Source organism: Choloepus didactylus, chromosome 20 (genome assembly GCF_015220235.1).
Source record: "Choloepus didactylus isolate mChoDid1 chromosome 20, mChoDid1.pri, whole genome shotgun sequence".
Taxonomy (NCBI): domain Eukaryota; kingdom Metazoa; phylum Chordata; class Mammalia; order Pilosa; family Megalonychidae; genus Choloepus; species Choloepus didactylus.
Genome location: NC_051326.1, coordinates 31,071,097 through 31,093,587, shown reverse-complemented (window position 1 = coordinate 31,093,587; position 22,491 = coordinate 31,071,097). Strand labels below are relative to the sequence as shown.

The window sequence follows — 22,491 nt, the reverse complement described above, 5'->3', positions numbered from 1 at the left end:
CAGAGGCTACATCAGTGAACAGAAAAGGCCAAAATCTCTAGTTTAATAGTTTGTTCAAAGTAATTCATTAAACAATTATTAAGTGCCTACTTACTATGTATTTTGTTAGGCTAAGCTCTGGAGTTACAAAGATAAAAGAGGCCTCCAGACTACAAAACTTCAAGGATCTTATAGACTAGTGAGAGACAATTATGGAAGCAGATTACTACAACATAGTAAGATAAATCCTGAGTAGAGATACACACTGCCCATGATGCTTTTAACTTTACTTTCCATTTTTAGGTAGTTTTATTGTCCTGTTAGTATAGAATTTGGTTAGTCATTTCGGGGATCTACTAATGAGGTATTAGGCTGAAATGCTGATTGAAGTTTTCAGTGTTATGAGGCAACAAGACCTATATGATTAAATTACCATAGAACCGCATAAAATTAAGTGCCAAGCCAGTAAGGAACTGATAATGGCTGTGATAAGCAAATAGTGTGAATGGAGTAGGAGAGAGGAGGAACCACCAAGAAGGGAGGGAAAAGGGAGCCAACTTCTGTACATACGTAATACCCCAGTCACTTCAGGTATACAACCTTATTAAATCCTTGCTAGGAGCTGCGGGGTAGTTATTATTACCCATCCTCCTCCTTTTGCAAACGAAGATACAGAGGGTCAGAGAGGCTCGGTAACTTGCCCCAGGTCACACAGCTAGTGAGTGAGTGAGCTGGCATTCAAGTTCAGGTCTCAATGGCTACCAACCTTGGGACTGTCCTCCACCTTCCAAGGATCACACACACTTTATGAGATGCAGGGGCAGGACTCAGACCAATTCATTGGTTTAACAAAGCCCTGAGGACTACCCGGCGCTGGTTTATCGACAGGAAGTTGTACCTAAGAGGAATTTGAACCAGGCAGCACATGTACGCCAAACCTCTAGCGTGGCTCTTTCCTAGGCGTTCTAGTCATTACCCAGAGTTCAGCCAGAAAAAAGCATTGTATGAGGAACCAGGCGCCTGAGATGGCCGGGGAAAGATAAGACTGCTGATGAATGCAGAGGCGCTGCTGCAGGGGCCTGCTCCATTCAGGCAGGAAAGTGTGTCACTTCCTTCTCGGCTCCTATATAATTTCTCCGCGGGGGAGTAGCGGGGAGGGATCCGAGCCTTGAAAGAATTTAGAATGGGTCCGGGTGGGGTGAGGGGAAGGACAGACATGTAAAAAACCAGTCAGGGTGGGAAGAGTAGGGTTTAACTGGCTCTGGCTACACCCTATTTAAAAGCCCCAGCATATTTTTACTTCTTGGCTCATTCTCAGCCTACCGTTCTCGCTGCGTTATCATCCTTTTTTTAATTCAGTGCCGGAATCTCAGCGCATTTACTCCTCCCCCACCTCCTTCTCATGCAAAATCTCACTCCTCTCTACTGCTTTATTTTTCTGCAAAGCTGAAACATTTAAAGCTGGCTGACTTCTTCCCTTCTTTACACAGCACACTACTTCCTTGCCCCATCGAATAGAAATGTGCGCGCGCGCACACACACACACACACACACACACGCACACGCACACAGAGTCTCACAGAATAGATATTTTAGAGCCTGGGTGTTATCTAATACCACACTTAGCAAAGAGGAATGGAAGCAAAGGAAAGAGTGGTGTTAATGCTAAACCAATTTGAGTTTGTAATGGAGCTACCTTATTTAGACAAGGGAGAGTTCATTGTATTAAACACTTAATTTTTGCAGGTGAGAAAACTGGGGTCTGTGGGGATTAAATGACATATCCCAAGTCTCAGAGCTAATTAGGAGCAGAACCAAGACTTGAACTTGTGTCTCCTCTGTGGACTTTCCGCTGCTGTTAGGAGATTAGGCCAGAAGTGGCTCCACCATCCAGACGTTTCCAATCCACAAGGCTCTTTTTTGGTCTGTAATTCCTTAAAGGTGCATAATTGCATTATTGGGCTTTGGTGGAGTTTAAGGACCTTCCTTGAAACCCACCTTAAGTCACTTCTTTCCTCAAACATCCCTGAAAGCTGGGCTTGCCTCTTAAGTGTATCTTGAGTTATACCGTCAGTAACTCCTCTAACCACTTGCATTCTGTGGCTACCTACCTAAACATTGGCAACAACCAATTTCCTTATTTGCCCTGTTCCATATTTGGAAGCAACTGAGCTTTCCCCAAAACGTGTTGGGACAATTTTAATTGGCAAGTTGTGTGTCAACAATTCTATACTCACCGGCCAACTTGCATTGTTCACCTTTCAGAGTGATTCCATTAGAGAAGCTGGTTCCCAGCCCTCACTCGATACCACAAGCGCCCAACCCACGGGATCAGAAGGGCTTGTGCAAGGAGAATTTCCTGTTCTGCTGACTCATCTCCTGCAACAAGATGTAAGACAAGTTTACATTTTCTTGTTCAGCTTTTAAAGGGAAATGGGATTTTTAAAAGTTCAGATCTGTGGGTTTTTTTTGGTGTGGTGTGTGTGTGTGTGTATGTGTGTTTCCTTAGTTTTTTTTTTAAAGCAGGGTTTTTTTTGGTGTGGTGTGTGTGTATGTGTATGTGTGTTTCCTTAGTTTTTTTTTTTTAAGCAATTTTATTGAGATATATTCACAAACTATACACTGCATCCAAAATGTATGATCAATGGCTTTCAGTATAATCATAGACTTGTGCATTCAATACAATCAACTTTAGAACCTTTTCATTACTCCAAAAAGAAAAACCCCATACTCTTTAGCAGTCACCGCTTAATCCCTGTATCCTTCCCCAGCCCTACATAACCACTAATCTAATTCTGTCTCTGCAAATTTATTTGCATTTTATATAAATGGAATCATACAATATGTAGTACTTTGTGACTGGTTTCTTTCACTTAGCATAATTTTTTTAAAGTTATTGTTATTTATGTATTTACTTATTTTAATTAGAGAGGTTGTAAGTTTACAGAAAAGTCATGTAAAAAGTACAACGTTCCCACATATCCCCCTATTATTGACACTTTGCAATAGTGTGATAGCTGTGTTACAATTGATGAGGGAATATTAAAATACTGTTAATTAAAGCCCCTAGCTTACATTAAATGTATTTTTCCTCATCTACCATCCTAAATATTAATACCTTCATGACCCAAAACTTCCCCTTTCAACAACATTCACCAACATAATTCAGTGGTGTTAGTTACACTCATAATAATATGCTACTGTCACCACTATCCATATCCAAGCATTTATAACCAACCTAAATAGACAATCTGCACAAATTAAGCATCAGCTTCCCTTTCTCTACCCCCATTCTATCCCCTGGTACCCTATATTCTAGATTCTATCTCAATGAGTTTGCCTATTGCAATTATTTCATATCAGTGAGAGCATACAGTATTTGTCCTTTTGTATCTAGTTTAACATAATGTCCTCAAGGTTCATCCACTTTGTTGCATTCACCAGGGCTTCATTCCTTCTTACAGCTGAATACTATTCTATCATTTGTGTACACCACATTTTGTTTATCCATTCATCGGTTGATGGACACCTGGGTTGCTTCTATATTTTCGCCATTATGAATAATGCCTCTGTGAACGTCGATGTACAAATGTCTGTTCAAATCTCTGCTTTCATTCTGGATATATACCCAGCAGTGGGATTGTCAGACCATATGGTAATTGTATACTTAGCTTCCTGAGGACCCGCCACACTGTCTTCCACAGCGGCTTCACTGTTTTACATTCCCACCAGCAGTGAATAAGTGTTCCTATTTCTCCATATCCTCTCCAACATTTGTAGTTTTCTGTTGGTTTAATAGCAGCCATTCTAGTTGGTGTGTGAGATAATATCTCACTGTGGGTTTTTTTGTTTTTGTGTTATTTTATTTTTTATTTTTTCTCATTGTGGTTTCGATTTGCATTTCACTAATAGCTAGTGAAGCTGAGCATCTTTTCATGTGCTTTTTAGCCATTTGTATTTCTTCTTTGGAAAAATGTCTATTCAAGTTCTTTTGCCCATTTTTTGTCTGTGTAGTTTGTCTTTTTATTGTTGAATTGTAGGATTTCTTTATATTTTCTGGATATTAAACCCTTGGTAGATATGTGATTTTTCAGATACTTTCTCCTGTTGAGTAGGCTGCCTTTTCACTTTCTTGACAAAGTCCTTTGAAGCACAAAAGTATTTAATTTTGAGGAGGTCCCATTTATCTGTTTCTTCTTTCATTGCTTGTGCTTTGGGTGTAAAGTCTAAGAAACTATTGCCTAACCCCAAGATCTTGAAGCTGCTTCCTCAAATTTTCTTCCAGGAGTTTTATGGTCCTTGTTTTTATATTTAGACCTTTGATCCATTTTGAGTTAATTTTTGTATAAGGTGTGAGGTAGGGGTCCTCTCAATCTTTTGCAGATGGATATCCAGTTCTCCAGCACCATTTGTTGAAGAGACTATTCTGTCCCAGTTGAGCTAACCCAGCAACCTTATTGAATATCAATTGTCCATAGATGGGAGGCTCTGTTTCTGAACTCTCAATTCGATTCCATTGATTAATCTTTATGCCAGTACCATGCTGTTTTGACCACTGCAGCTTTGTAATATGCTTTAAAATCAGAAACTGTGAGTCCTTCAACTTCGTTCTTCTATTTCAAGATACATTTGTCTATTCGGCACCCCTTACCCTTCCAAATAAATTTGATAATTGGCTTTTCCATTTTTACAAAGCAGGCTGTTAGAATTTTGATTGGGATTTCAAATCAAAATTTGGGTAGAATTGACATCTTAAAGATAGTTAGCCTTCCCATTCATGAATACAAATGTCCTTCCATTTATTTAGTCTTCTTTGATTTCTTTAAGCACTGTTTTATAGTTTCCTATGTACAAGTCCTTTACATGCTTGGTTAAATTTATTCCTAGATTTTTGATAATTTTAGTTGCTATTGTAAATGGAAATTTTTTCTTGATTTCCTACTCAGATTGCTCATTACTAATGTATAGAAACGCTACTGATTTTCGTGAATTGATCTTGTACCCCACCACTTTGCTGAACTTGTTTCTTAGCTCTAGTAGTTTTGTTGTAGATTTTTCGAGACTTTCTATATTTATGATCATGTCATCTGTAAATAATGAAAGTTTTACTTCTTCCTTTCCAATTTCGACATACTTTATTTCTTTTTCTTGCCTAACTGCTCTAGATAGAACTTCTAGCACAATGTTGAATAGCCTTTGTGACAGTGGGCATCCTTGTCTTGTTCTAGATCTTAGAGGGAAAGCTTTCAGTCTTTTACCATTGGGTATGATGTTATCTGTGGATTTTTCATATATACCCTTTATCATGTTGAGGAAGTTTCCTTCTATTCCTGCCTTTCAAAGTGTTCTTATTGAGAAAAGATACTGGGTTTTGCGAAATGCCTTTTCTGCGTCAATCAGGATGATCGTGTGTTTTTTTTCCCCTTCAATTTGTTAATGTAGTGTATTACATTAATTGATTTTCTCGTGTTGAATCACCCTTGCACACCTGGATAAATCCCACCTTGTTTGCCAATTTGTATCATAGTATCCTTTTATGATCAGATCTCTTTGAGATGAGATCAAATACTGGCAACTGTCTGGCATGTAGTAGGACTAAATAAATGAGCATTAAATTTACTTAAGATGGCCCAAATATCTGATTCAGAGTGGTAAACATTCAGGTGGAGGGTGCAAAGCTGGCTGAGGGGTGGAACGCGCCTAAGGAGATCTGAGCTTCTGTTTCTGAGGGAGGCACTCAACTATAGGCCAAGAGGACAGTTTGAAGGAGGCAAGTCTAGATTTCACTTGTGTGTGGGTAACAATGCAGCGACCAGACTGGATAGCCTATAGGCTTTCCGACTGAAAACAAAGACATTCCTCTCCCCCAAGCCAAACCTAAATTAAGGGAAGGATGATTCAACTCAGGGTAGGAAACAGCAGGAAATCCGTCAATAGTATTTACATTTGGGAGGCATAAGGTCAGATTTTTGCCAAACAAGATTGTTTTTAATATACATACTGTAAAACATAAATTTTACCTAAATATATATATGTGTATCTATATGTACATATAGATACACATATATATAATTGAATGGAGGGTGGTGAAGGTAAAAACAAATAGCAAAACACTGATAATTATTGAAGTTGGCTGCTAATGGATACCTGAGAGTCCTTTATAATATTGTTTACTTTGTAAATGTTTGAAATTTTTCATAAGTTAAAAAAAAACACTTGGTTCCTATTTTGAATCTGTCTAATTTTCAGTGTTTTCTATGACTTACATTTTTGTGCTTCAGCATTTTAATCTACAACACAGGGATACCTGAATGCATCACTTTTTGTTCGAGGATGCTTCGAGTGTTTGTGAGGTCACGTTTATGAAAACACTTTGTAAATTATGATGTCCTTTTGAAATGTAGTAGTCAGAAAAGGGTCATGATTATTTTATCATTGAGAAGGTAATATGTGCACATAACAAAAATAAATTCAAGCACTACAAAAGGGTATAACATGAAAGTTTCCCTCCCCCAGAAGCAATCACTGCTATCATAATAATTCCATGCATCTGAAATTTCATATTTTTCATATGACATTTTTTAGGTAACTCGAAACTTCTAGGCCAGAAGATCTCAAACTTTAGGAAAAGTCATTCCAGGGGCATAGGAATCTCCCAGGGATATTGTTAGAATGCAGATTACGATTTAGTAGGTCTGGGGCGGGGCCTGAGATTCTGACAAGTTCGCACGTGAGGCCGCTGCTGCTGATCCAGGGCTACAATTTGAGCAGCAAGGCTTTAGAGGATTCTGCCTGGAAAACTCATTATAAAAATAAGGCTTATTCCAAATACTTGCAGTGAAGAAGTAAAGCGCGTAGAATTCTAAGACTCCAGGGCAATACTGAAATACGCTCTGAAATAGTCAAACTCCCCTCCACCCCCCAAAAGCAATTCAGACCTGCATCTATCTGTTACTGAGAACCCATGAGCATCAAGGGAAGACATATTTTTATAATTTCTTCTGGAATCTAGAACAAAAATAAAATCCTCTGTGCCATCTAGTTGGTGCCTCCCAGAAGTAAAGTCACATTTTAGTACCAACATACAGCCCCGAATTTCTTCATGTTCCTGCTCCTCTCCAATAACAGCTGGTCTCAAAAGATCTTTTGAGCATTCAGCTTCAGCCTTTTGTGGTCTAAGATTGAACTAACAGGCAAGGTTCTCATAAATTGATATTTTTATATATAGAATTTTTGGCTCCTTGCAGGAGGGAAGAGTTTCATTTGGCATATAGAATAAAGTTTTGGAAAGTATCACAAAAAGCACCTCCTTTAATATTTGGAAGAACATCGAGGACAGTAGCTCCTGTGTGACAGGAAACTCTTGCTTGGGGGCACTTACTCCTTCCTCTGTATTTGAATTTTTAAATAAAATGAGTACTAATTCATAGAGATGTTCCATAGTAAGTATTCTGTGAAGTTTCCTACAGTCAGTCCATGGTATGGATTTTATTTTAATAGAGAAGATTTTCGTAGGAAAGGGTTTCAGCTTCAGTGTGTGTGTATGTGCATGCCATGTGCCTGTCTATGTGGATTAATTTTCTGTCCAGGGTAGAACCTCGCCATGGGAAAGGCTTAAGTGAGCCGTGTCATTTTACTTCACATTATTCCTGTTAAGGCCTGAAGCTAAAATAAATGCAGACACTTCAGGAACTACTTAGTAGTTGGTCTCAAGTCTATTCCAGGGTTGCTCCAGATTGTTGCTCAACTGGTGCCGGCACACTTCTAGAGGAGAGAAAGTCTTGGCTGTAACCCCAAGTGGGTCAGTCAGCTGTCTCGTGGTTCGTGTTCTGCAGCCACGGCGTCCATGTCCAGCCCCCACCACCCTCTTGATTCACGTGAGAGTGCGTGACCATGGGCGGGCTGGCTGTAAAATCGTTCAAGGCCCATGTACTCTGGGCGCTGGGATGGCAGCACTGTCTCTATGCATAAGGACACGTTCATGTTCCTGGCTTCCTCCCAAATGTCCTTCGACGGCTGCCAGAAGGAACTGAGAACAAATGAGGCTCCATCTTCCTGGAAATTGTCTTATTTTTATCACTCTGAATGCTAATCCTCGGAGGAGGCCAGGCCAGTGTCCCATGGAGAGGACTGTGATAAGGGTGGTGAGAGAGAGCACAGCCTTCGTCCTGGCCCCGGCTCTCCTCCTCCTTGTCCCGAGTGGAACCCACTGATTGCTGTATCCCAGTGGTTAGGAAAGACTGGACACCTTGTGGATCCCAAATAAATATTTGTTAAGAACAATGAATGAATTTTCCCACGTGACCTTGGACAAAGCAGCTAACCTCCCTAGACTTCCTTTCCCTTCTCTATAAAATGAAATAACAGCTAGAGTGAACTGTTTTTCCTCTCATCTTGAGTATTCTTTGATTTGATAAATACCTTTCTAAATTTAACTGTTACCACTTCTATGTCAGCATGTTCTGGGTAGGGATAAATTCCAAGAGAACAGTTTTAAAAACTTCTCTTTCCAGAGAAATAAAATTGCTTTTTTTCCCTTTGGGTAACACTTGGGAGCTGGGGGTTGGATGCGGAAGAGGAGCAGAATCTTGGAGATTAGTCATCAACTTAGAATAAGAATCTATATATGATTGCTTGTCACTGACTCAGGTAACTTTTGTCACATCAAAAATATCTTGTTGAGAAAGAGAGGAAAATGCTCTATTAGAAAATCTCATTGCAAAAGAGAAGAATCAATAATCAAAGAAAGGGTTGTCTTTTCCACCGAGGATAACATATGCTTATGTATATTTAAAAGACCACCATGCCTTTACCATTAAGTTTACTAAATAAATCAGCTATACAGATTTTGATCAATTTGTGCTTAAATCCACCCCACCCCCCGAAAAAAAGGAAATCTGGGATAGGCCATGCTTTCCTTCTCTGATAAGTCAATTGTTCTCTGAAGTGCTGGGTAACTCACAGCTACTGCTGCCTTGTAACAGGACAATGAGACAGCCTGTTTTGGTCCTTTTTTACAGCTGGGCCATTTCCGGTATAGGCAGGTTTGGTATAAAATGAAAGCGTATTTGTAGTGTTATTTAAATGATGTTATTTTCACTCCTAGAGAAGGGTGTATACTTATCACCAAACACTAAGAATGATACAGTGGCGCTAGAAGTAAAAACACCTGGCAAACCTGATTTGAGCATTATCTTTTTCTGCTTTATTATCAGCAGTTTCATTACTTAAAACCTATAGAATGAGGTATAAAGTTTTGTTGGACTAATACTTAAGATTCTTGTTACAGAGCCTGTATCTGGGGAAATAGATTGGGCACCAGTATACCAGATTCTGGGTTGGGAGATAGAGACTGGGTTTTCATAATATACCTTTCTGTGTTTTACTTTTTTAAAGCCATGTGCATATATTACATTTTCAACTTTTTTAAAAAGCTATAAATCATTTCTCAAGCTGTCAGGATACAATTAGGTCTAAAAATATGGACCAAATTGTCAACAAGTTAATGAAAAATGAGACATACATGATAAAACCATGTAAAACAAAAGTTGAAAAAAGATGTCATGGCACAATGAAAACAGCATTGAAATAGGAGTCAAGAGAACTCTGTCACTGTCTAGTTTTGTGATCTTGACAGTTTATTACTCTTTTTCTATCCTTGACTGCCCCATGGAAAAATTGGGCTTGGCCTAGCTCAGTGGTTCTCAATCCTGGCTGCATAGTAGAAAAATAGCAAATAATATTAATAATAACAAATAAAAATTGTGTTCCTTGGGCCCCACACCTCATAGATATTAATTTAATTGATCTGCAGACAATGATCTAGATCAGTATTACTCATCAATTTTTCATTATTGTCACCCCATGAAATTTTAATACCATAGAAATACTGTATCTGTTTATGTATTGTATGTATATCTATGCTTTAAACATAAAAAGAGTAAGATATTTTGCACTTGATGATTTTTCATGGTCTAGATGAACTTGGAAGTCTCTTAAAAATTTAGCATTTATATAACTTTGAGTTTAATCTATCTGAAATAAAGGAAGAAAGATATGTGTGCTGGTTTGGTTGTATTATGTCTCCCAAAATGCCATGTTCTTTAATGGAAACTTGTGGGGGCAGATGTATTAGTGTTGATTAGATTGGAACCTTTTGATTGAGTGTTCCATGAAGATGTGACTCAGTTAACTGCAGGCAAGACTTTTGATTGAATAATTTCCATGGAGGTATTACCCCACCCATTCAGGGTGGGTCTTAATTAAATTACTGGAGCCATATAAAAGAGATGACAAACAGAAGGAACTCAGTGCTGCAGCTGAGACAGACATTTTGAAGATGGCCATTGAAAGCTGACACTGACATTTTGGAGAGCGCCATTTTGAAACACAACCTGGGAGCAAGCAGACACCAGCCATGTGCCTTCCCAGCTAACAGAGGTTTTCCGGATGCGAATGGCCTTTCTCCAGTGAAGGTACCCTATTGTTGATGCCTTACCTTGGACACTTAATCGCCTTAAGACTGTAACTTTGTAACCAAATAAACCCCCTTTATAAAAGCCAATCCATTTCTGGTGTTCTGCAAAACGGCAGCATTAGCAAACCAGAACAATAATATGAAAAAGACAATTTAATACCAATTCCAACATGGTCTCCACTGGGCTTTGATATTCAGTCTACACCATCCGCTTGTGCATACTGTATCCTGCTGCAGTTCAAGCCATTACAGTCAATAAGTAGAAGCAGGCAGGAAGGAAAGTTTCAGAAAAATATGGAGTGAGTGCCACCTCACTCACGGGAACATCCTTTCTACATATCATGGCTGGGCAGCAGTGACTAGGGCTCCCTCACACAGCAGTGCTCTCCCCAACACCGGGAATGATCGAGCAGAGGCCAGATGTAAAAGGGAATCCCGGAATTTGGTGTGAGTTTGAAATAAATAACCTCTAAGGAACCTTTTAAATATGACAATATGACCACACCAAACCAAAAGTGAGTAATTTGAATAAACCTCAAGCAGTCTTCCCTCTCTAGGATTCCATAGCAGGGGGATGTGTATTGGGTGGTAAGAACCAAGCTCTACTTGTATTGGGGCTTTTAATAAATATGTCTATGGTCCTCCTACCAACAAAGGGGACATAATAAAAGTTTGGCTGCTGCCCATTTAGTGAGCAAGACAAATAACAACTATGGTAATTAAATACTGGGATCCACTTACTGGAATGACTTCCAGTAAAATGCTTTAAGTTAAGTCTTTTCATCCTGAGGGGAGCTTTTATATGTGTTTTGACCCATCATAATGGCATTTATTTGTTTTAACAACAAAAGAAAAAAAAGCTCAGAATAGCTTAAAAGTTCTACATAAGCATATGTAGATACGGAGTCCTAATTTTAAAAAGCAGATTTTATCTGAGATACTTATACAATCATTTGTGGACAATGATCACATGTGCTGGGGCTTCTTTCCCTTCTGGCTGAGCAGTAACTCTGTCTTTCTTACCTCATTTTCATCTTAGTAGTCAATGAATGGTATGTGAATATGTCTCAGTAAAATGAAGATAAAAATAAATAAATAAATAAGTAAATAAATAAAGTAGGCAGTAAATACCAATTGCTCCTAAAAAAAAAAAATAGTGAATGAAACCTTTATTTTTCTAAAGTTGAGATTTCAGGGCTAAGGGATAAAGTGAGAGGTGAAAGGGAGATGCCAGCCTATAAAATAAAAAATAGTAAATAATCATAAATCTGAAAGCAGGTTGACCTGTGTGCCTTCAAGGGCCTTACAATACAGTTGATAAATCAGATCATTTTTATTAAAGGTTAACTAATGTTTTAAGCCATCATTAAATAGGAGGTACAGATAATAAGGAATTTAGAAGTGGGAGTGATCCCTGAGATCTGGTGTCAGAGACACTCAGGAATACTGGGGGTGGAAATATCTGCATGTATATAAGGCAGGAATAAAAGCCAGCTGGAGACTGAAAAGGAACAGAGCAAATTGGGTTAAACTATTCAAGAGAAGTTTGGAATGAAGTTTCTTCTATTAATTCCGGTCTTGCAAGCTGCTGTTTTTGGAGCCGTTTATTTGATGGGCTCTACAAGCCCAGAGATAATGATGTGGCATTTGCACAAAACTACTTGAGCGTTTTATAGCCTCCAGATGGAAAGCATTCCAATGCTCAGAATGAAAGTCAATAGTGACTTCATAGCGGGCAAGATCTAGGCAATGTAGCAGTTCCTGGGGCTAAATGTGACTGGGTACCTGGAGATCTACTTGGGTGATGATGCACGCACCTTGATATGGGGTGCTCTGTGTTCATTAATTCAGAACACGACTGGGAAGCTCATATGGAAGAAACATTATATCTCCTACAGAACCAAGAATTACTCTCCTGACATGATGTAGATGGGTGTTCATTATGCCATCCAGAAAATTTCTCAAGTATGGAGTGAAGAGACGCCCTCCGGAAATTCAGACAGATTAATCCAGGTGAGGCTGACACTATGATTTATTTTGCACAAGTTGCTCATGGGGACTTCAGTCCTCTTGATAGCAGAGGTGGAACCATAGCCTGTGCTTATGGACCTGGAGCTGGTATTGGAGGAGACTTGCATTTTGATATGGCTGAAATCTGGATTGAATTCTCCAAAGGCATAAAGTTGTTTCTTGTTGCTATTCATGTTTTTGGCCACTCCTTGGGTCTTGGCCTTTCCAGAGATCCAAAGGCTGGAATGTTCTCTGCAGTGATGACAGTCATGGCATTGAGTCCCTCTATAGCACCCCATAAAAGCACCAACTCATGTCACATCCTTACACTATGGAGCCTACCACTTATGTCCCAAATATGAATTTTGATGCTATCACTACAATGGGAGAAAAAAGTCTTTTTCTTTAAAGGTAGTTTCTATTCATGGAAGCTTCTTGAGATAGCAAAGAAAAACTTCTTTCATCCTTATGGCCAATCCTATCATTTGGTATTGTAGCTGGAGCCAGGAATCAAGTTTTTCTTTTTAAATATGGTAAGTTCTGGTAATCAGTGATTTAAAACCACAGTTAAACTTATCCCAAGAACACACATTCTTTGAGCTTTCCTCACTCTGTGAAAAAAAAAATGCTGCTACTGTTTTTAACCCACTTATCTACCAGACCTATTTCTTTGTGTATAAGTAGTATTGGAGGAGAGATAAGAGAATACAATTCATGAACCCCGGTTATCCCAATTGATTACCAAGAAATTTCCAAGAATTAGACCTAAAACCAATGCATTCTTCTCCTCCAAAGGATGCCATTATTTCTTCCAAGGCCATAGTCAACTTGAATACAACATGCTATCCAATTGTGTCACCAAAAGGCTGGAAAGTAATAGTGGGTTTGGTTGTTAGGAATACTGTACCTAATGGTGTTCATCAGTTCACTTCAGTGTAAAGAGTATTTATTGCATACTTCTATGTGCCCAACAAACCATTATACAGTGATAGGTATCTTAAAATAAGAAGGTAAAATTTATATACAGACCATAGATCAATAACTGTGAAAATATAAACTGAATTTTTATAAGACTTTTCAATTTTGAAAACCTCCAGGATATGGTCTCTTCACCTTCAATTTTTATTTGACTCTACTGTTTGAAAATACAAGCCCTCGAAGACTAAGAGGATGTCTTTTGGAGAACGCTCGATAAGTTGGTTCCTAAAATTCTTGGACTGAGGAATTATGATTACCTCTGTCTGGATTGCCTAAAACAAAGAAATGAATAGTTTCTGTGACCATTAAAATTTTCATCAAGGGCACCATTTTAATTGAGAGTAAAAACCGAACTTAAACTGAACTTAAACTTGACAATGACAATTACCTAAGTAAACTATGTAAATGTGATAATATAAACTGAACTTAAACTTAAAAATGACAATTATCTAAGTAAACTATGTAAATGGTGATAATATAATTGTATTCTGTTTCAGGGTTGGATTTCATAAATAAATATATAAATATCAAAAACTTTGCAAGAAAATAAAAAAAGCCAACTGGAGCAGCAGCCAGGCATCCGACAGTATTCGTTTGGATTCTTAATCCTGTGCCAGAGGAAAGCATGCCCTTGGCTTTGACCTGTTTTGTATTTCCAGTCTTCACTTCTGTGTTCAGCCTGGACCTGCTGTACCCTCAATTACCAGCTTTGGCTTTTGCTTGTGGACAACACCCAAAGGAGGCACTCCCGGGTCACACCTCCATAACCGGTTGCACCTGTGGAGGGGTGCGAGGAAGTGGAGCTGGAGCTGGGCCTTAAGGCTAGTGTGGGACATAGACAAGGGTAGGAAGCAGAAGAGGGCATTGCACATAGGAGGAATGCTCTGAGGAAGGAAGCAGAATGAAAAATGTGAAGGGTGTTTGGGAAAACATGCAGTGGTCGATTTGCTGGGAACAGATGGTTTGTGGTGGGGAATGTTGAAGTAAGGCTGGAAAGGGAGCTTGGTGTTCTTCACAGGAGAGAGTCTGAATGTCAGGCAACGGATTGAATTCAGTTCCCTTAAGAACAAAGGTACAAAGAACTGACTCTCAACCTCTAGGTACTGTACAGAAACACTCCAAAGTAACATTAGCAGCTGACATCCATTTCCCCCTCTTAGCTCCTGGTTCCTTTGTGCAATTTTGTAGTGGGGCTTTTTGGAAAATAAAGGGTCAAAAGTCTGGTATGTTAACTCAGTTTTCCTAATGCCTGGAGCAGACCCACATTAACCAAGTTTATTTATCATAAAATTTCAGAGGGAGAAAGAACTTGAAAGTCCTTATATATCCATGCCCTCACCCAACATCTTAAAAACCATGGACAATCTTCAGTAGGGGGGCATCCAGCTTAGGCTTGAATACTTCCAGTGTTGGGTGACTCCCTACTTCACCAAACAAGCCAACCTTTGTCCATTTTAACCAGTTCAGCCTCCTTGGGGTTACATGGAGTAATTCCTTCTTGCGATACCACCGCAGTTCCCACCAGGTTTTCTCTCCTCTTTTTGCTCTCCTCTCCTTTCCAGGTTGAATATGTCTAGGTCCTTGAACATTTCTCATGTGACATGATTTTGAGTCTTGTCCCCATTCTCATTTCTGTCCTCATAATATCTTTCTTTATAAAGAATAATATTTTATGGATGAGGACCAGATAAATCATTTACATCATTTTTAAAAACAGCTTCATAAAATATAATATACATACCATAAAATCCACCCATTGTAAGTGTGTAGCTTGATGACTTTTAGTAATTTTACACAATTGTACAACCATCATCACAAACTAGTGTTAGAACACTTTCACCACAACCCCCCCCCCCCCCCAAAAGTTTCCTTCTGCCTGTTTGCAGTCAGTCTCCACTCCCATCTGCAGCTCTTGACAGCCACAAATCTGCTTTCTGTCTCTATAGTTTTTTTAGGGATGCTTTTTGTATAAAATTTTTTTTCTATCAGCCATATGAAAACCCATGGAAACAGCTCTGTATTATAGAACGTTCCTTTAAGCTGGTCTTTTTTGGAATTTTTGTCTATAGATGCAGACAGGGTTAATAAAATTTCATGTTTGCTCCATAATGGATTATTATAATTTACTTTCCTAATCTCTAAAGAATCATCCAAATATTACAACCAGAGGCTCTCCCAAAATATTCCCTGGGGCCACTGTCCAAATATAGAATACTGAATGGACTATTGATTCAACCCAGCATGGTACTTCTTAAGATTTTTATGCCTTGCCTGGGGACATGACGGAACACACAGGAGCCCTCTGCTCTGCTCTGCTCTGCTCTCCTCATTTGTCTCCCAAACCATCCAAACTCAGTCCTGCCTTTGTGTACAACCACCTTCTGGAAGGGGAATGCCTTTCCTCTTCTCCCCTTACTTGAATCCCACCCCCTCTGAGATCCACCCTGGGTCTTCCAGTGTCTTCTCTGACCACACATGGGAAAAGCGCTCCATGCTCAAGCACCACATATTTCAGTCATGCATGACATTGCCTATGACCATAAAGGGCTCGAGAGGAGAGACCTTGCCATTAACTCTCCGCAGCACTCCCTCGGGGTCCCAGACGAATGCGCAGGCCTGATCTCTCCCTCTTTGAGCCCTTATAGGTTTTTGAACTTCTTTTATTATTTTCTACCTTGTTTTCATGGCCCTTTGAATACTTCTTTATATTGTAGGTGCCTTGTGGGCAGAAGCTTACTCATCTTTAAATTCTCCTTCAGGACCTGACATAGCTAGCGCATTATGCATAGTAAAATCAAAGTCAACACCACCAACATCTGCATAACACTTAACAGTTTCCTAAATCCTTTCATATCCATTATTCCATTTGATCTTACAGCAATCCTGTGATAACGGTATGATTATTATATTCCTTTTACAGGCAAGAAATCTGGGCCCCGGGTCCTTTGGGCAAAAGCCAGCACTGTTGTACCACCCTGCAGCTCAATATATCTTTGTTGAATTGACTTAATGCTAGTTGGTTGGTTGCACTGATATGGATGAGGGTAAAAGAAGTAAGCAGCAAGGTTGGGTTGCTATTTGTTTTAAATTTGTTGTGGTGCATGTATTTGTTTCATATTAATCCACTTATTTACTCAACAAACAAATACTGAGGACTAATTATGTTTCTGCGCCAAGCACTGATTAAGTACTAGGGATGCTCAATCAAAAAGTTTCAGACCCTGCCCTTAAGTGCTTATCTCATTGTGAAGAAGACACACAAGTAAATCAACAATTGAATTATATGAATATATAGTATTTGGACTGTGGGAACCTAGAAGGGTTCTCGAAGTCAGCCTGGGGATGTCAACGAGGGTTTTCAGCAAAGGCATCTCCTGAACTGAGTCCTGGAGAGCTGGCAGAAGTTAGACAGGGTTTTCTTGAGGAAGAAAAAGAAGTCTCACGCTTGGTGAAAAGCAGCCTTGCATACTGTGGGAAGGGGGAGTGGGACATGCAGGGGTCAGTTTTCCTCCAGGTCAAATAAACGGTTTGGTAGGATAGCAGGCAGTATAGCCCAGTGGTTAACAGGCTTTGAAGTCAGACGTAACTGGGTTTGAATCCCAGTTCTGTCATGAATTAGCTGAGTGACCTTTCATAAGTCATTTAACCCTTGGACTTGCAGTTTCCTTCTCTGTAAAACAGATAAAAGTCCTCTCTCATAGGGAATTGAGAGGATTGCAAGCAATACAAAATGTAAAGTGCTTACATGGTGTCTGGCACAGAGGAAGCACTTGATAATTGATAGAAGTCAAAATTTCTTACAAAATTGGGTTTTAATTCTTCCTTTGTGATAACATCAACAGATGGAGTTAGGAAGAGAGTCTGGATGTGCCGACCACTACCTTTTCCCCTGCTTTGTCTGAGAAATACAACTCTCCCACCTCATAGGGCAGAAGCAAAATGCTCACCTGCTGTCTATGCTGCCTAGAAGTGTCCATGGTAGGGTGGTGTCGTAGGAAAGAGAAGAGGAGGGAAAGTGAGAGGATGAACAAAGCACAGAAACGCTGGCTGAAGCACTACACCAAAATTGAAGGTGTAACATGTAGAGTAGGGTCAAAGGGTGGGAGATTAAAAAAAAAAAAATCACCCATAAAATTGAAAAGCAAAATATTCCTTTTCATCTGTTTTTTGGGAAAGTTTAAATTAAGGTTCTCCTTAGGCAGTCAATTGGATCCTACAGTTGCATTGCTAGGAAATCCACTCCCTTTGTGTATTTTTTTCCCATTGGTTTGTGGCTCCCAGCTTGCCACATATAACATCTTATTTAAATCTCACAACGACCCCATGATGCAATGCTATGATGACTGTGCTGCTGTCTTTATTTCACAGGTGAGAAGCAGACTCAGAAAGGCTTTTAGCCATGGTGGGGTGAGGCGTCACCAGCTGCTTTGATTAGAAGTGGATGGAAGAAGCCATCTCAATCCAGAGCTTCTACGGAAATATTGGTCAACGTGGTACACTAAGAAGATTCCTTATACAAGGCATTCCTTATACAGGCCGGATTCCTTAAAAAAGGCATGTTCGTTTCATGAGACAAGGAAGGCTGGAAGAAGGCAAGCATGTTCCCATCTATTGTTTCAAGTTTATGGCTCTTTAAACAAGTCCTCTACCAAAACGCTGCAGTAACATAAACACAGTAAATCGGGAGAGCGCCAAGGCCGGCATTGGTGAGCACGTGCCCACCAGTATGTGGGCTTGAGAAGATCTAAAGGTGGTTCCATTTTGGCTGATTTTCAATGTGCTTTCTAGGCTCTAATTTATTCCTATTGAAATATTTTTAAAAGAATAATTTATAACAAACAGTTTAGGCGATCCCTGTAATGTGGTCCTTTCGACACCTGGAGCAATCTAACTGCAAGAAAGCAGGTGACATAGGAGCTTGGTAGGTGTACACAGTGTCTGTTTTTATTTCTGTGCCCACATTATATGTATTATTCAGTACCTACTAAAGCACAGTAAATGGTTGTCTTACTTAATCCTCACGGCAAATCTACAAGGTGAGAATTATTATCTCTACTTACAGATAAGGAAACCCAGATGGGCTAAGCGACTTCTCCAACGTCATAGAGCCAGTATGTGGCAGTGAAAGGATTTAAAGCCAGGTCTGTGGACTCCTGAGATTGTGCTCTTTCCACTCCACCCATCCCCTCCAAAGGAATTTAGCTCTTGAGTAGAAACTTTGTGTTATTCTTTTATTGTTTCTCGACTTCCAGGCTTATATTCCTGTATTTTCCCCCCACAGAATATAATGATTAATTTTGAAATATAAAACTAATTTTTATTGAAAGAGTTGTATTTGCCAATTGCTGTTCTGGGTACTTTTTATATGGTAATTTATGAGGCTCTTATTGTTATTGTTTACCCTGGTCATTATAAACATTCCAAGCAAAAGAGAAGTATATTGAGTACAAGTAGAAGCTGCCAATTCCCCTCTCCTCTTCCAAAGTAATCATTTTTAATTGTTTTGTTGCTATTCTCCCAGAAAATTTTCCTAGCATTTAAAAACCTGTGTAATGGACAGATATAACTATATATAATGTTATGTCCATTTTACAGATGAAGAGACTGAGGTTCAGAGAGGTTGAGTGATTGCCCAAGATTGCACAGTAGTGCAACCTAGCACCTCTCTAATTGGTCTTCGTTCCTAAATGATTCCTCCATTATTCTTTGAAAAACAAGAGCTTGGGTCAATTGTTTGCTTGGAGCTAACACATATTACTGGCTATCAGATGAACTGAGTAGGATATCCTGTGGATGTCACCCTACTTAAACCACACTGGTACTGTGAGGATGAATTAAATAATGTCTGCAGTGCATGCTGAGCTCCTGGGTAAAAGGTGACCGTGTGGATGCAGAGGGTATCGCGTGGGAACACACTGTCCCCTCCCGCGGATATGCCCATCAGCCTCCTTTGGAGAGGTGCAGCCGTCGTTCTAGGGTTTCTTTCCAGCTGACTCATCTTGTGACCTTGAGAAAGTTCCCAGTCTCTCTGCACTTTTGTTTCACACTCCCCTGTAAAACAGGGCTAATAATACTTTCTATCTTGTTCATAAAGGTGAAGAAATTAAAAGTAAAATCCTTATAATATTTCTATGTATCTGTGACCTGAGTTCCAGCATCTGCAAGAGTCAGGTGAGATGACTGAACCTCTATCTATATCACGTTAGACAAAGAGACTGGAAAACGTGACTGTGAAAACAGATAACACATTTTGGCAGAAACGTGCTTTTCTAAGGAAACCGAGTGTTTCTTAGTTCCTCACTTTTGCAAAATTTTACACCTTGTGTCTTTGCTAAAATGCTTTGCTTTTCCCTGAAATGTCCTCTTCCATCTCCTCTTGTGAAATTGTGCCCATCATTCAAGGCCCTGCTGAAATACTGCATTTCCATGATTTCCTCTGTGCTTTCAAATAAACATTGTTTCTCTGTGCTCTGAACTCTGAACACTTTGCTTAAACTTCTCAGTCTCATATTCTGCCAATCCTCAGTCTCCTGGTAGATTGTAAGTATACTGAGGGTAGGAATAATATCTCATTTCCCCAACTCCTTAAGCTACTAAGACAGCTTCTTATGTATAGCAGTTACCTAATATTTAATTGTTGAGTGAGCAAATGAATGGATGGAATACTTGTAGAGAAAAAAATTAAAGTAACAATGATAGTCTAGTAAAGACAGATACCACAGGGTATACCAAAGAATTTTTGCTTATCACTGGTAAACTTTTAAATTCCCATCCCTGATTGATCCATTGATCCATAGATCCATCGATCCATTGATCCAGACAGCCAGACAGCCATCTGTCTGTCCTTTGACAAATGTTGCCTGAGTATTTCCCAGTGTAGGATGCTGTGCAAGGTATATCAACAAAGAACTTCACAAATCCTGAATGCTTTCAGTGCGTCCTTCCTGTTCTCATCCTGGTTCAGGTTTCTGGTTCAGGTTTCTGGACAGAGTTAAGGAGTCCATTTTTGTCTTGAGACACTGGGTTCTGATCCTTGCCAAGTATGTAACCTTGAGCAAGACATCTAATAAGTCTGTTTCAGTTTTGTGTAAAAGATAGCACCATAGTTCCTGCCACAGAGACAAAGTGCAATAACAAAGTGAAAGCATTTTGCCATCTCTAAAATCATGTTGAAATATGTACATACATGCAAACATATATGCATGGACATTTACATTTATATTTTTAAATTAAGGGACACAATCAGTCATCTATGTCCAACAAATTATAAACAGCACCCTTATGTACCTGAGAAAGAAAAGCTTGGCATATTCAGTTTATGTACACATTTTGGAAACAATATATGGAAATTATTTGTTATAGATTTTTTTACAGCAAAAGCTAAAAACATTGAAAAAACAAAATTCTAAGCACTATAACACCCCCTTATTAATATGGCTTTATGGTATGACCTCCTCTGTTCAGTATCATTGTGCATACGCAATATTGCATATTTGTGACCAATGTGTATATTCTAGTTTGGGTTCTACTTTTATTTTTAGTATTATTTTGAATAGGCCTTTCCTCATTTACAATTTTAATGGCAAAATAATATATCTATATCTATCTGTCTATCTATTTATCTATCATCTATCTATCTATCTATCTATCTATCTATCTATCCATCTATCTAATCTATCTTTCTATCTAATACCAGAATTTATTTAACTATTTCCCATTTGTTGGTCATTTGAGTAATTTTCAATTCTTCATGAGTACATGTAGCCTATTTTTGATCCCATACAGATTCCTACTCACTACCTAACACATTCTTGGCTTGGCTTCCTCTACTGTCAGTTGATATATACCCAAGGAATGCCAACTCACTTTATTATTAGCCTGAGCAAAACAGAATTAGGAAGGAACTACAAATGTTTTATTTTTAAAATCAGATTGTGCATTTCCAAGATGGTTTGGGGATGATTTCCTTTGGGGAGAATGGAGTTTTGGTCTTTTGCCTCACAGCTTTAATCTAGGAGGGAAGAGGGGTCACTACCTCCCATATGTCCCATATCAAATATTGAGACTCCAAAATACCAGGAACTGTTTTAGGTGCTAGGGACACAGCAGAGTAAAAATCTATAATCCTTACCCTCATGGAGCTTACAGTTTAGTAAAGAGTCAAGACTAGCAAATAGGCAATTATAATGTAGCATGGTAAAGTGCTATTACAGCAGCAAACAATGGTCCAGAGAAAGCCAGGAGCGGTGCTAGTCTTTTGGAAAGAAGTTGTTCTCTGGAAACTGAGACCCAGGACCAGTGGGTGTTAGCCTAGAAATTATGGTAGGGGGAAGAGCAAACCAGGTACATGCAATAGAATATACAAAAACCCAAATGAGGAGTCTAACTTTTTTTAGGGATGGCTAGGTTTGGCATAATTGAAGTACATATTTGTAGTATAGATAGAGATGAAGTTGATAAGGTGGACTGTGTCTAGATTAGGAAAGGCCTTGTAAACCAGATTAAAGAGCTTGAACTTACCATATCTGGGGGCGATGGGGAGGTCACTAGGTTTTAAGCAGGGAAGTGCCATCACTGTACCTGCCCTTTGGAACATTTTCTCTGGAAGCAGTGAGGAGAATGGTTTGGACAGGGCAAGGCTGAAAAGAAAGCCAGTTAGGAGGCTGTTATGATAGTGGGGGACAGACAAAGTGGTACCCTGAACTAAGGCTGCAGTGATACTGACAGAGAGAATGGACACATTTGAGAGACTGTAAGGAGTAAAATTGACATGTCTGGGTGATGGTTGGATATGAGGGGTGGAGCAGTTGCCTTGGATCCTGGGCAAGGTGGAAGGCTATCTGCTCAGGTGGAAAACCAGGAAGGGTTAGTTTTGGGGCAAATGCTGAGATCAGTTCTGGATTTGATGAGTTGGAAGTTCCCGTGGAGCATCCAAATGACATTAGATATGTGATTCTGGAGCCTAGAGAAGAGAGCTAATCTAGAGATGGCACATCATATGCTATTATATTATCTTACTACCCCATGAGGTACCTATTACTCCATTC

At 39.3% G+C, this 22,491-nt stretch overlaps 1 long non-coding RNA gene across 1 annotated transcript; it reads left to right on the top strand.

The window, feature by feature from the left end:
• The first annotated feature begins 2,244 nt into the window (after window positions 1-2,244).
• On the top strand, window positions 2,245-14,459 carry LOC119516262. Its single transcript, XR_005213260.1, has 3 exons — window positions 2,245-2,370; window positions 12,355-12,469; window positions 13,942-14,459. It is a non-coding gene; the product is annotated as an uncharacterized LOC119516262 (long non-coding RNA).
• Window positions 14,460-22,491: the final 8,032 nt, after the last annotated feature.